The sequence below is a fragment of the Lithobates pipiens genome, unplaced genomic scaffold, assembly GCF_037356315.1.
Source record: "Lithobates pipiens isolate NorthernLeopardFrog02 unplaced genomic scaffold, aLitPip1_a1.2 Scaffold_23, whole genome shotgun sequence".
Lineage (NCBI taxonomy): Eukaryota > Metazoa > Chordata > Amphibia > Anura > Ranidae > Lithobates > Lithobates pipiens.
In genome coordinates, this window is record NW_027507785.1 from 73069245 (window position 1) to 73083749 (window position 14505).

Consider the following 14505-nt stretch of genomic DNA (forward strand, 5'->3'; position numbering starts at 1 on the left):
TAATGTAAAATATTAGAATAGTTTTTTAGATTTTAGAAGCTAAAGCCTTAAGATTGCCCATTTTTTAAAGAGTGCCTTGACTGCAAATGGTTGAGAAACACTGACCTGGAGCCTACAGTCATGACACATCTGGTAACCCAATGTAGCTGTTTTCCCCAGTGTAGCTGTCTTTGGTGAGATTGGGAACAGTAACAACTCTGTAAATCCTCTACAATGTAATCTACAGCTGGGCTCGAATATGAGCTGTGAATGGCTGGGCAATCTTCTGGGACCTGTGACGTGTCCCAGAACATTGCAGGAAGTGAGGGGAAGAATATACTTACATAGAATATTACTTTTTGCGCAGAATATGTAATAGTGTAGCTGCTCGGCATGGGACACCGTAGACGGTGGCAATGATTCTCCACTTCTACAAGGATCTCATAGGTACGGCAAATGCATAGATTCAGAGGACCAAGCTGGAGCAATGTGACTATACGATTAGATCCATATCTGCAATTCACATTGAGAATAGAATGATGTCTTTGTTGCAATAGAGAACCATAAACACCAACCCAGATGGGACTTGAACCCACAATCGTCAGCTCCGGAGGCTGACGCCTTATCCATTAGGCCACTGGGCCAATCTGTTTAATTCTAAATTAGTAGATGTCTTGGACTGTCTTCCTCATGTTCTCCGGTTCATTTGCATCAGAATTAGTGGAGATGTATTCACATCATCACAATGTCCTATAGCAGGCTTTTCAACCACGGTACTTTGAGGTTTCTTCAGGGGTGCCTTGGCAAAAAGCCTAAAAATAGGCAAAAATGTATACAAACCAGAAGGTGGATCAAGCCTGCCTTTTAGTTACACAAAGCCACAGGTTTTTATTGTGTTGAACTGGATGGACTAATGTCTTTTCTCAGCCTTATCGACTATGTATTTATGAATGTAATCATTTCAACCTTCCAGCCACCTGCGTCCTAACAACCAGTGATGTCATTAGTGTTGACCCTAACAACCAGTGATGTCATTAGTGTTAAACCTCCCCAGCCCCTTTCTGTCAACACTGGGGTCACATTAGCTGAGTGATGAAGAGAAACTAAGGGACAGGAGAAACATTGGCATACTAATCAGTACTAGTGTGCAAAAGTGTGTTTGCTTTGGAAGACTAAATCACCCCTGATGATGGGTGTCTTACGTGTGTCGATGATACTGTCACATAATGTAAAATATAAGAATAGTTTTTTAGATTTTAGAAGCTAAAGCCTTAAGATTGTCCATTTTTTTAAAGAGTGCCTTGACTGCAAATGGTTGAGAAACACTGACCTGGAGCCTACAGTCATGACACATCTGGTAACCCAATGTAGCTGTTTTCCCCAGTGTAGCTGTCTTTGGTGAGATTGGGAAACGTAACAACTCTGTAAATCCTCTACAATGTAATCTACAGCTGGGCTCGAATATGAGCTGTGAATGGCTGGGCAATCTTCTGGGACCTGTGACGTGTCCCAGAACATTGCAGGAAGTGAGGGGAAGAATATGTTTACATAGAATATTATTTTTTGCGCAGAATATGTAATAGTGTAGCTGCTCGGCATGGGACACCGTAGACGGTGGCAATGATTCTCCACTTCTACAAGGATCTCATAGGTATGGCAAATGCATAGATTCAGAGGACCAAGCTGGAGCAATGTGACTATACAATTAGATCCATATCTGCAATTCACATTGAGAATAGAAGGATGTCATTGTTGCAATAGAGAACCATAAACACCAACCCAGGTGGGACTTGAACCCACAATCTTCAACTCCGGAGGCTGACGCCTTATCCATTAGGCCACTGGGCCAATCTGTTTAATTCTAAATTAGTAGATATCTTGGACTGTCTTCCTCATGTTCTCCGGTTCATTTGCATCAGAATTAGTGGAGATGTATTCACATCATCACAATGTCCTATAGCAGGCTTTTCAACCAGGGTACTTTGAGGTTTCTTCAGGGGTGCCTTGGCAAAAAGCCTAAAAATAGGCAAAAATGTATACAAACCAGAAGGTGGATCAAGCCTGCCTTTTAGTTACACAAAGCCACAGGTTTTTATTGTGTTGAACTGGATGGACTAATGTCCTTTCTCAGCCTTATCGACTATGTATTTATAAATGTAACCATTTCAACCTTCCAGCCACCTGCGTCCTAACAACCAGTGATGTCATTAGTGTTGACCCTAACAACCAGTGATGTCATTAGTGTTAAACCTCCCCTGCCCCTTTCTGTCAACACTGGGGTCACATTAGCTGAGTGATGAAGAAAACTAAGGGACAGGAGAAACATTGGCATACTAATCAGTACTAGTGTGCAAAAGTGTGTTTGCTTTGGAAGACTAAATCACCCCTGATGATGGGTGTCTTACGTGTGTCGATGATACTGTCACATAATGTAAAATATAAGAATAGTTTTTTAGATTTTAGAAGCTAAAGCCTTAAGATTGTCCATTTTTTAAAGAGTGCCTTGACTGCAAATGGTTGAGAAACACTGACCTGGAGCCTACAGTCATGACACATCTGGTAACCCAATGTAGCTGTTTTCCCCAGTGTAGCTGTCTTTGGTGAGATTGGGAACAGTAACAACTCTGTAAATCCTCTACAATGTAATCTACAGCTGGGCTCGAATATGAGCTGTGAATGGCTGGGCAATCTTCTGGGACCTGTGACGTGTCCCAGAACATTGCAGGAAGTGAGGGGAAGAATATACTTACATAGAATATTATTTTTTGCGCAGAATGTGTAATAGTGTAGCTGCTCGGCATGGGACACCGTAGACGGTGGCAATGATTCTCCACTTCTACAAGGATCTCATAGGTATGGCAAATGCATAGATTCAGAGGACCAAGCTGGAGCAATGTGACTATACGATTAGATCCATATCTGCAAATCACATTGAGGATAGAAGGATGCCATTGTTGCAACAGAGAACCATAAACACCGACCCAGATGGGACTTGAACCCACAATCTTTAGCTCCGGAGGCTGACGCCTTATCCATTAGGCCACTGGGCCAATCTGTTTAAGACTCAATTAGTAGATGTCTTGGACTGTCTTCCTCATGTTCTCCGGTTCATTTGCATCAGAATTAGTGGAGATGTATTCACATCATCACAATGTCCTATAGCAGGCTTTTCAACCAGGGTACTTTGAGGTTTCTTCAGGGGTGCCTTGGCAAAAAGCCTAAAAATAGGCAAAAATGTATACAAACCAGAAGGTGGATCAAGCCTGCCTTTTAGTTACACAAAGCCACAGGTTTTTATTGTGTTGAACTGGATGGACTAATGTCCTTTCTCAGCCTTATCGACTATGTATTTATAAATGTAACCATTTCAACCTTCCAGCCACCTGCGTCCTAACAACCAGTGATGTCATTAGTGTTGACCCTAACAACCAGTGATGTCATTAGTGTTAAACCTCCCCTGCCCCTTTCTGTCAACACTGGGGTCACATTAGCTGAGTGATGAAGAAAACTAAGGGACAGGAGAAACATTGGCATACTAATCAGTACTAGTGTGCAAAAGTGTGTTTGCTTTGGAAGACTAAATCACCCCTGATGATGGGTGTCTTACGTGTGTCGATGATACTGTCACATAATGTAAAATATAAGAATAGTTTTTTAGATTTTAGAAGCTGAAGCCTTAAGATTGTCCATTTTTTAAAGAGTGCCTTGACTGTAAATGGTTGAGAAACACTGACCTGGAGCCTACAGTCATGACACATCTGGTAACCCAATGTAGCTGTTTTCCCCAGTGTAGCTGTCTTTGGTGAGATTGGGAACAGTAACAACTCTGTAAATCCTCTACAATGTAATCTACAGCTGGGCTCGAATATGAGCTGTGAATGGCTGGGCAATCTTCTGGGACCTGTGACGTGTCCCAGAACGTTGCAGGAAGTGAGGGGAAGAATATACTTACATAGAATATTATTTTTTGCGCAGAATATGTAATAGTGTAGCTGCTCGGCATGGGACACCGTAGACGGTGGCAATGATTCTCCACTTCTACAAGGATCTCATAGGTATGGCAAATGCATAGATTCAGAGGACCAAGCTGGAGCAATGTGACTATACGATTAGATCCATATCTGCAAATCACATTGAGGATAGAAGGATGCCATTGTTGCAACAGAGAACCATAAACACCGACCCAGATGGGACTTGAACCCACAATCTTCAGCTCCGGAGACTGACGCCTTATCCATTAGGCCACTGGGCCAATCTGTTTAATTCTAAATTAGTAGATGTCTTGGACTGTCTTCCTCATGTTCTCCGGTTCATTTGCATCAGAATTAGTGGAGATGTATTCACATCATCACAATGTCCTATAGCAGGCTTTTCAACCAGGGTACTTTGAGGTTTCTTCAGGGGTGCCTTGGCAAAAAGCCTAAAAATAGGCAAAAATGTATACAAACCAGAAGGTGGATCAAGCCTGCCTTTTAGTTACACAAAGCCACAGGTTTTTATTGTGTTGAACTGGATGGACTAATGTCCTTTCTCAGCCTTATCGACTATGTATTTATAAATGTAACCATTTCAACCTTCCAGCCACCTGCGTCCTAAAAACCAGTGATGTCATTAGTGTTGACCCTAACAACCAGTGATGTCATTAGTGTTAAACCTCCCCTGCCCCTTTCTGTCAACACTGGGGTCACATTAGCTGAGTGATGAAGAGAAACTAAGGGACAGGAGAAACATTGGCATACTAATCAGTACTAGTGTGCAAAAGTGTGTTTGCTTTGGAAGACTAAATCACCCCTGATGATGGGTGTCTTACGTGTGTCGATGATACTGTCACATAATGTAAAATATAAGAATAGTTTTTTAGATATTAGAAGCTAAAGCCTTAAGATTGTCCATTTCTTAAAGAGTGCCTTGACTGCAAATGGTTGAGAAACACTGACCTGGAGCCTACAGTCATGACACATCTGGTAACCCAATGTAGCTGTTTTCCCCAGTGTAGCTGTCTTTGGTGAGATTGGGAACAGTAACAACTCTGTAAATCCTCTACAATGTAATCTACAGCTGGGCTCGAATATGAGCTGTGAATGGCTGGGCAATCTTCTGGGACCTGTGACGTGTCCCAGAACATTGCAGGAAGGGAGGGGAAGAATATACTTACATAGACTATTATTTGTTGCGCAGAATATGTAATAGTGTAGCTGCTCGGCATGGGACACCGTAGACGGTGGCAATGATTCTCCACTTCTACAAGGATCTCATAGGTATGGCAAATGCATAGATTCAGAGGACCAAGCTGGAGTAATGTGACTATACGATCAGATCCATATCTGCAAATCACATTGAGGATAGAAGGATGCCATTGTTGCATCAGAGAACCATAAACACCAACCCAGATGGGACTTGAACCCACAATCGTCAGCTCCGGAGGCTGACGCCTTATCCATTAGGCCACTGGGCCAATCTGCTTAAGTCTAAATTAGTAGATGTCTTGGACTGTCTTCCTCATGTTCTCCGGTTCATTTGCATCAGAATTAGTGGAGATGTATTCACATCATCACAATGTCCTATAGCAGGCTTTTCAACCAGGGTACTTTGAGGTTTCTTCAGGGGTGCCTTGGCAAAAAGCCTAAAAATAGGCAAAAATGTATACAAACCAGAAGGTGGATCAAGCCTGCCTTTTAGTTACACAAAGCCACAGGTTTTTATTGTGTTGAACTGGATGGACTAATGTCCTTTCTCAGCCTTATTGACTATGTATTTATAAATGTAACCATTTCAACCTTCCAGCCACCTGCGTCCTAACAACCAGTGATGTCATTAGTGTTGACCCTTACAACCAGTGATGTCATTAGTGTTAAACCTCCCCTGCCCCTTTCTGTCAACACTGGGGTCACATTAGCTGAGTGATGAAGAAAACTAAGGGACAGGAGAAACATTGGCATACTAATCAGTACTAGTGTGCAAAAGTGTGTTTGCTTTGGAAGACTAAATCACCCCTGATGATGGGTGTCTTACGTGTGTCGATGATACTGTCACATAATGTAAAATATTAGAATAGTTTTTTAGATTTTAGAAGCTAAAGCCTTAAGATTGTCCATTTTTTAAAGAGTGCCTTGACTGCAAATGGTTGAGAAACACTGACCTGTAGCCTACAGTCATGACACATCTGGTAACCCAATGTAGCTGTTTTCCCCAGTGTAGCTGTCTTTGGTGAGATTGGGAACAGTAACAACTCTGTAAATCCTCTACAATGTAATCTACAGCTGGGCTCGAATATGAGCTGTGAATGGCTGGGAAATCTTCTGGGACCAGTGACGTGTCCCAGAACATTGCAGGAAGTGAGGGGAAGAATATACTTACATAGAATATTATTTGTTGCGCAGAATATGTAATAGTGTAGCTGCTCGGCATGGGACACCGTAGACGGTGGCAATGATTCTCCACTTCTACAAGGATCTCATAGGTATTGCAAATGCATAGATTCAGAGGACCAAGCTGGAGCAATGTGACTATACGATTAGATCCATATCTGGAATTCACATTGAGGATAGAAGGATGCCATTGTTGCAACAGAGAACCATAAACACCGACCCAGATGGGACTTGAACCCACAATCTTCAGCTACGGAGGCTGACGCCTTATCCATTAGGCCACTGGGCCAATCTGCTTAACTCAAAATTAGTAGATGTCTTGGACTGTCTTCCTCATGTTCTCCGGTTCATTTGCATCAGAATTAGTGGAGATGTATTCACATCATCACAATGTCCTATAGCAGGCTTTTCAACCAGGGTACTTTGAGGTTTCTTCAGGGGTGCCTTGGCAAAAAGCCTAAAAATAGGCAAAAATGTATACAAACCAGAAGGTGGATCAAGCCTGCCTTTTAGTTACACAAAGCCACAGGTTTTTATTGTGTTGAACTGGATGGACTAATGTCCTTTCTCAGCCTTATCGACTATGTATTTATAAATGTAACCATTTCAACCTTCCAGCCACCTGCGTCCTAACAACCAGTGATGTCATTAGTGTTGACCCTAACAACCAGTGATGTCATTAGTGTTAAACCTCCCCTGCCCCTTTCTGTCAACACTGGGGTCACATTAGCTGAGTGATGAAGAAAACTAAGGGACAGGAGAAACATTGGCATACTAATCAGTACTAGTGTGCAAAAGTGTGTTTGCTTTGGAAGACTAAATCACCCCTGATGATGGGTGTCTTACGTGTGTCGATGATACTGTCACATAATGTAAAATATAAGAATAGTTTTTTAGATTTTAGAAGCTAAAGCCTTAAGATTGTCCATTTTTTAAAGAGTGCCTTGACTGCAAATGGTTGAGAAACACTGACCTGGAGCCTACAGTCATGACACATCTGGTAACCCAATGTAGCTGTTTTCCCCAGTGTAGCTGTCTTTGGTGAGATTGGGAACAGTAACAACTCTGTAAATCCTCTACAATGTAATCTACAGCTGGGCTCGAATATGAGCTGTGAATGGCTGGGCAATCTTCTGGGACCTGTGACGTGTCCCAGAACATTGCAGGAAGTGAGGGGAAGAATATACTTACATAGAATATTATTTTTTGCGCAGAATATGTAATAGTGTAGCTGCTCGGCATGGGACACCGTAGACGGTGGCAATGATTCTCCACTTCTACAAGGATCTCATAGGTATGGCAAATGCATAGATTCAGAGGACCAAGCTGGAGCAATGTGACTATACGATTAGATCCATATCTGCAAATCACATTGAGGATAGAAGGATGCCATTGTTGCAACAGAGAACCATAAACACCAACCCAGATGGGACTTGAACCCACAATCTTCAGCTCCGGAGGCTGACGCCTTATCCATTAGGCCACTGGGCCAATCTGTTTAAGTCTAAATTAGTAGATGTCTTGGACTGTCTTCCTCATGTTCTCCGGTTCATTTGCATCAGAATTAGTGGAGATGTATTCACATCATCACAATGTCCTATAGCAGGCTTTTCAACCAGGGTACTTTGAGGTTTCTTCAGGGGTGCCTTGGCAAAAAGCCTAAAAATAGGCAAAAATGTATACAAACCAGAAGGTGGATCAAGCCTGCCTTTTAGTTACACAAAGCCACAGGTTTTTATTGTGTTGAACTGGATGGACTAATGTCCTTTCTCAGCCTTATCGACTATGTATTTATAAATGTAACCATTTCAACCTTCCAGCCACCTGCGTCCTAACAACCAGTGATGTCATTAGTGTTGACCCTAACAACCAGTGATGTCATTAGTGTTAAACCTCCCCTGCCCCTTTCTGTCAACACTGGGGTCACATTAGCTGAGTGATGAAGAAAACTAAGGGACAGGAGAAACATTGGCATACTAATCAGTACTAGTGTGCAAAAGTGTGTTTGCTTTGGAAGACTAAATCACCCCTGATGATGGGTGTCTTACGTGTGTCGATGATACTGTCACATAATGTAAAATATAAGAATAGTTTTTTAGATTTTAGAAGCTAAAGCCTTAAGATTGTCCATTTTTTAAAGAGTGCCTTGACTGCAAATGGTTGAGAAACACTGACCTGGAGCCTACAGTCATGACACATCTGGTAACCCAATGTAGCTGTTTTCCCCAGTGTAGCTGTCTTTGGTGAGATTGGGAACAGTAACAACTCTGTAAATCCTCTACAATGTAATCTACAGCTGGGCTCGAATATGAGCTGTGAATGGCTGGGCAATCTTCTGGGACCTGTGACGTGTCCCAGAACATTGCAGGAAGTGAGGGGAAGAATATACTTACATAGAATATTATTTTTTGCGCAGAATATGTAATAGTGTAGCTGCTCGGCATGGGACACCGTAGACGGTGGCAATGATTCTCCACTTCTACAAGGATCTCATAGGTATGGCAAATGCATAGATTCAGAGGACCAAGCTGGAGCAATGTGACTATACGATTAGATCCATATCTGCAAATCACATTGAGGATAGAAGGATGCCATTGTTGCAACAGAGAACCATAAACACCAACCCAGATGGGACTTGAACCCACAATCTTCAGCTCCGGAGGCTGACGCCTTATCCATTAGGCCACTGGGCCAATCTGTTTAAGTCTAAATTAGTAGATGTCTTGGACTGTCTTCCTCATGTTCTCCGGTTCATTTGCATCAGAATTAGTGGAGATGTATTCACATCATCACAATGTCCTATAGCAGGCTTTTCAACCAGGGTACTTTGAGGTTTCTTCAGGGGTGCCTTGGCAAAAAGCCTAAAAATAGGCAAAAATGTATACAAACCAGAAGGTGGATCAAGCCTGCCTTTTAGTTACACAAAGCCACAGGTTTTTATTGTGTTGAACTGGATGGACTAATGTCCTTTCTCAGCCTTATCGACTATGTATTTATAAATGTAACCATTTCAACCTTCCAGCCACCTGCGTCCTAACAACCAGTGATGTCATTAGTGTTGACCCTAACAACCAGTGATGTCATTAGTGTTAAACCTCCCCTGCCCCTTTCTGTCAACACTGGGGTCACATTAGCTGAGTGATGAAGAAAACTAAGGGACAGGAGAAACATTGGCATACTAATCAGTACTAGTGTGCAAAAGTGTGTTTGCTTTGGAAGACTAAATCACCCCTGATGATGGGTGTCTTACGTGTGTCGATGATACTGTCACATAATGTAAAATATAAGAATAGTTTTTTAGATTTTAGAAGCTGAAGCCTTAAGATTGTCCATTTTTTAAAGAGTGCCTTGACTGTAAATGGTTGAGAAACACTGACCTGGAGCCTACAGTCATGACACATCTGGTAACCCAATGTAGCTGTTTTCCCCAGTGTAGCTGTCTTTGGTGAGATTGGGAACAGTAACAACTCTGTAAATCCTCTACAATGTAATCTACAGCTGGGCTCGAATATGAGCTGTGAATGGCTGGGCAATCTTCTGGGACCTGTGACGTGTCCCAGAACATTGCAGGAAGTGAGGGGAAGAATATACTTACATAGAATATTATTTTTTGCGCAGAATATGTAATAGTGTAGCTGCTCGGCATGGGACACCGTAGACGGTGGCAATGATTCTCCACTTCTACAAGGATCTCATAGGTATGGCAAATGCATAGATTCAGAGGACCAAGCTGGAGCAATGTGACTATACAATTAGATCCATATCTGCAATTCACATTGAGAATAGAAGGATGTCATTGTTGCAATAGAGAACCATAAACACCAACCCAGGTGGGACTTGAACCCACAATCTTCAACTCCGGAGGCTGACGCCTTATCCATTAGGCCACTGGGCCAATCTGTTTAATTCTAAATTAGTAGATATCTTGGACTGTCTTCCTCATGTTCTCCGGTTCATTTGCATCAGAATTAGTGGAGATGTATTCACATCATCACAATGTCCTATAGCAGGCTTTTCAACCAGGGTACTTTGAGGTTTCTTCAGGGGTGCCTTGGCAAAAAGCCTAAAAATAGGCAAAAATGTATACAAACCAGAAGGTGGATCAAGCCTGCCTTTTAGTTACACAAAGCCACAGGTTTTTATTGTGTTGAACTGGATGGACTAATGTCCTTTCTCAGCCTTATCGACTATGTATTTATAAATGTAACCATTTCAACCTTCCAGCCACCTGCGTCCTAACAACCAGTGATGTCATTAGTGTTGACCCTAACAACCAGTGATGTCATTAGTGTTAAACCTCCCCTGCCCCTTTCTGTCAACACTGGGGTCACATTAGCTGAGTGATGAAGAAAACTAAGGGACAGGAGAAACATTGGCATACTAATCAGTACTAGTGTGCAAAAGTGTGTTTGCTTTGGAAGACTAAATCACCCCTGATGATGGGTGTCTTACGTGTGTCGATGATACTGTCACATAATGTAAAATATAAGAATAGTTTTTTAGATTTTAGAAGCTGAAGCCTTAAGATTGTCCATTTTTTAAAGAGTGCCTTGACTGTAAATGGTTGAGAAACACTGACCTGGAGCCTACATTCATGACACATCTGGTAACCCAATGTAGCTGTTTTCCCCAGTGTAGCTGTCTTTGGTGAGATTGGGAACAGTAACAACTCTGTAAATCCTCTACAATGTAATCTACAGCTGGGCTCGAATATGAGCTGTGAATGGCTGGGCAATCTTCTGGGACCTGTGACGTGTCCCAGAACATTGCAGGAAGTGAGGGGAAGAATATACTTACATAGAATATTATTTTTTGCGCAGAATATGTAATAGTGTAGCTGCTCGGCATGGGACACCGTAGACGGTGGCAATGATTCTCCACTTCTACAAGGATCTCATAGGTATGGCAAATGCATAGATTCAGAGGACCAAGCTGGAGCAATGTGACTATACGATTAGATCCATATCTGCAAATCACATTGAGGATAGAAGGATGCCATTGTTGCAACAGAGAACCATAAACACCAACCCAGATGGGACTTGAACCCACAATCGTCAGCTCCGGAGGCTGACGCCTTATCCATTAGGCCACTGGGCCAATCTGCTTAAGTCTAAATTAGTAGATGTCTTGGACTGTCTTCCTCATGTTCTCCGGTTCATTTGCATCAGAATTAGTGGAGATGTATTCACATCATCACAATGTCCTATAGCAGGCTTTTCAACCAGGGTACTTTGAGGTTTCTTCAGGGGTGCCTTGGCAAAAAGCCTAAAAATAGGCAAAAATGTATACAAACCAGAAGGTGGATCAAGCCTGCCTTTTAGTTACACAAAGCCACAGGTTTTTATTGTGTTGAACTGGATGGACTAATGTCCTTTCTCAGCCTTATTGACTATGTATTTATAAATGTAACCATTTCAACCTTCCAGCCACCTGCGTCCTAACAACCAGTGATGTCATTAGTGTTGACCCTTACAACCAGTGATGTCATTAGTGTTAAACCTCCCCTGCCCCTTTCTGTCAACACTGGGGTCACATTAGCTGAGTGATGAAGAAAACTAAGGGACAGGAGAAACATTGGCATACTAATCAGTACTAGTGTGCAAAAGTGTGTTTGCTTTGGAAGACTAAATCACCCCTGATGATGGGTGTCTTACGTGTGTCGATGATACTGTCACATAATGTAAAATATTAGAATAGTTTTTTAGATTTTAGAAGCTAAAGCCTTAAGATTGTCCATTTTTTAAAGAGTGCCTTGACTGCAAATGGTTGAGAAACACTGACCTGTAGCCTACAGTCATGACACATCTGGTAACCCAATGTAGCTGTTTTCCCCAGTGTAGCTGTCTTTGGTGAGATTGGGAACAGTAACAACTCTGTAAATCCTCTACAATGTAATCTACAGCTGGGCTCGAATATGAGCTGTGAATGGCTGGGAAATCTTCTGGGACCAGTGACGTGTCCCAGAACATTGCAGGAAGTGAGGGGAAGAATATACTTACATAGAATATTATTTGTTGCGCAGAATATGTAATAGTGTAGCTGCTCGGCATGGGACACCGTAGACGGTGGCAATGATTCTCCACTTCTACAAGGATCTCATAGGTATGGCAAATGCATAGATTCAGAGGACCAAGCTGGAGCAATGTGACTATACGATTAGATCCATATCTGGAATTCACATTGAGGATAGAAGGATGCCATTGTTGCAACAGAGAACCATAAACACCGACCCAGATGGGACTTGAACCCACAATCTTCAGCTACGGAGGCTGACGCCTTATCCATTAGGCCACTGGGCCAATCTGCTTAACTCAAAATTAGTAGATGTCTTGGACTGTCTTCCTCATGTTCTCCGGTTCATTTGCATCAGAATTAGTGGAGATGTATTCACATCATCACAATGTCCTATAGCAGGCTTTTCAACCAGGGTACTTTGAGGTTTCTTCAGGGGTGCCTTGGCAAAAAGCCTAAAAATAGGCAAAAATGTATACAAACCAGAAGGTGGATCAAGCCTGCCTTTTAGTTACACAAAGCCACAGGTTTTTATTGTGTTGAACTGGATGGACTAATGTCCTTTCTCAGCCTTATCGACTATGTATTTATAAATGTAACCATTTCAACCTTCCAGCCACCTGCGTCCTAACAACCAGTGATGTCATTAGTGTTGACCCTAACAACCAGTGATGTCATTAGTGTTAAACCTCCCCTGCCCCTTTCTGTCAACACTGGGGTCACATTAGCTGAGTGATGAAGAAAACTAAGGGACAGGAGAAACATTGGCATACTAATCAGTACTAGTGTGCAAAAGTGTGTTTGCTTTGGAAGACTAAATCACCCCTGATGATGGGTGTCTTACGTGTGTCGATGATACTGTCACATAATGTAAAATATAAGAATAGTTTTTTAGATTTTAGAAGCTAAAGCCTTAAGATTGTCCATTTTTTAAAGAGTGCCTTGACTGCAAATGGTTGAGAAACACTGACCTGGAGCCTACAGTCATGACACATCTGGTAACCCAATGTAGCTGTTTTCCCCAGTGTAGCTGTCTTTGGTGAGATTGGGAACAGTAACAACTCTGTAAATCCTCTACAATGTAATCTACAGCTGGGCTCGAATATGAGCTGTGAATGGCTGGGCAATCTTCTGGGACCTGTGACGTGTCCCAGAACATTGCAGGAAGTGAGGGGAAGAATATACTTACATAGAATATTATTTTTTGCGCAGAATATGTAATAGTGTAGCTGCTCGGCATGGGACACCGTAGACGGTGGCAATGATTCTCCACTTCTACAAGGATCTCATAGGTATGGCAAATGCATAGATTCAGAGGACCAAGCTGGCCAAGCTGACGCCTTATCCATTAGGCCACTGGGCCAATCTGCTTAACTCAAAATTAGTAGATGTCTTGGACTGTCTTCCTCATGTTCTCCGGTTCATTTGCATCAGAATTAGTGGAGATGTATTCACATCATCACAATGTCCTATAGCAGGCTTTTCAACCAGGGTACTTTGAGGTTTCTTCAGGGGTGCCTTGGCAAAAAGCCTAAAAATAGGCAAAAATGTATACAAACCAGAAGGTGGATCAAGCCTGCCTTTTAGTTACACAAAGCCACAGGTTTTTATTGTGTTGAACTGGATGGACTAATGTCCTTTCTCAGCCTTATCGACTATGTATTTATAAATGTAACCATTTCAACCTTCCAGCCACCTGCGTCCTAACAACCAGTGATGTCATTAGTGTTGACCCTAACAACCAGTGATGTCATTAGTGTTAAACCTCCCCTGCCCCTTTCTGTCAACACTGGGGTCACATTAGCTGAGTGATGAAGAAAACTAAGGGACAGGAGAAACATTGGCATACTAATCAGTACTAGTGTGCAAAAGTGTGTTTGCTTTGGAAGACTAAATCACCCCTGATGATGGGTGTCTTACGTGTGTCGATGATACTGTCACATAATGTAAAATATAAGAATAGTTTTTTAGATTTTAGAAGCTGAAGCCTTAAGATTGTCCATTTTTTAAAGAGTGCCTTGACTGTAAATGGTTGAGAAACACTGACCTGGAGCCTACAGTCATGACACATCTGGTAACCCAATGTAGCTGTTTTCCCCAGTGTAGCTGTCTTTGGTGAGATTGGGAACAGTAACAACTCTGTAAA

The 14505-nt window shown here is 42.2% G+C and overlaps 11 non-coding genes across 11 annotated transcripts; all 11 read right to left on the reverse strand.

Annotated features, from left to right (window-relative positions):
* Nucleotides 1–550: 550 nt before the first annotated feature.
* TRNAR-CCG (transfer RNA arginine (anticodon CCG)) lies at nt 551–623 on the reverse strand. Its single transcript has one exon. It is a non-coding gene; the product is annotated as a tRNA-Arg (tRNA).
* Nucleotides 624–1754: 1131 nt separating this feature from the next.
* TRNAR-CCG (transfer RNA arginine (anticodon CCG)) lies at nt 1755–1827 on the reverse strand. Its single transcript has one exon. It is a non-coding gene; the product is annotated as a tRNA-Arg (tRNA).
* Nucleotides 1828–2956: 1129 nt separating this feature from the next.
* Nucleotides 2957–3029, reverse strand: TRNAR-CCG (transfer RNA arginine (anticodon CCG)). Its single transcript has one exon. It is a non-coding gene; the product is annotated as a tRNA-Arg (tRNA).
* A 1129-nt stretch (nt 3030–4158) lies between these two features.
* TRNAR-CCG (transfer RNA arginine (anticodon CCG)) lies at nt 4159–4231 on the reverse strand. The gene has a single exon. It is a non-coding gene; the product is annotated as a tRNA-Arg (tRNA).
* Nucleotides 4232–5361: 1130 nt separating this feature from the next.
* On the reverse strand, nt 5362–5434 carry TRNAR-CCG (transfer RNA arginine (anticodon CCG)). Its single transcript has one exon. It is a non-coding gene; the product is annotated as a tRNA-Arg (tRNA).
* Nucleotides 5435–6563: 1129 nt separating this feature from the next.
* On the reverse strand, nt 6564–6636 carry TRNAR-CCG (transfer RNA arginine (anticodon CCG)). Its single transcript has one exon. It is a non-coding gene; the product is annotated as a tRNA-Arg (tRNA).
* Nucleotides 6637–7765: 1129 nt separating this feature from the next.
* TRNAR-CCG (transfer RNA arginine (anticodon CCG)) lies at nt 7766–7838 on the reverse strand. The gene has a single exon. It is a non-coding gene; the product is annotated as a tRNA-Arg (tRNA).
* Nucleotides 7839–8967: 1129 nt separating this feature from the next.
* TRNAR-CCG (transfer RNA arginine (anticodon CCG)) lies at nt 8968–9040 on the reverse strand. Its single transcript has one exon. It is a non-coding gene; the product is annotated as a tRNA-Arg (tRNA).
* Nucleotides 9041–10169: 1129 nt separating this feature from the next.
* TRNAR-CCG (transfer RNA arginine (anticodon CCG)) lies at nt 10170–10242 on the reverse strand. Its single transcript has one exon. It is a non-coding gene; the product is annotated as a tRNA-Arg (tRNA).
* Nucleotides 10243–11371: 1129 nt separating this feature from the next.
* On the reverse strand, nt 11372–11444 carry TRNAR-CCG (transfer RNA arginine (anticodon CCG)). Its single transcript has one exon. It is a non-coding gene; the product is annotated as a tRNA-Arg (tRNA).
* A 1129-nt stretch (nt 11445–12573) lies between these two features.
* On the reverse strand, nt 12574–12646 carry TRNAR-CCG (transfer RNA arginine (anticodon CCG)). Its single transcript has one exon. It is a non-coding gene; the product is annotated as a tRNA-Arg (tRNA).
* Nucleotides 12647–14505: the final 1859 nt, after the last annotated feature.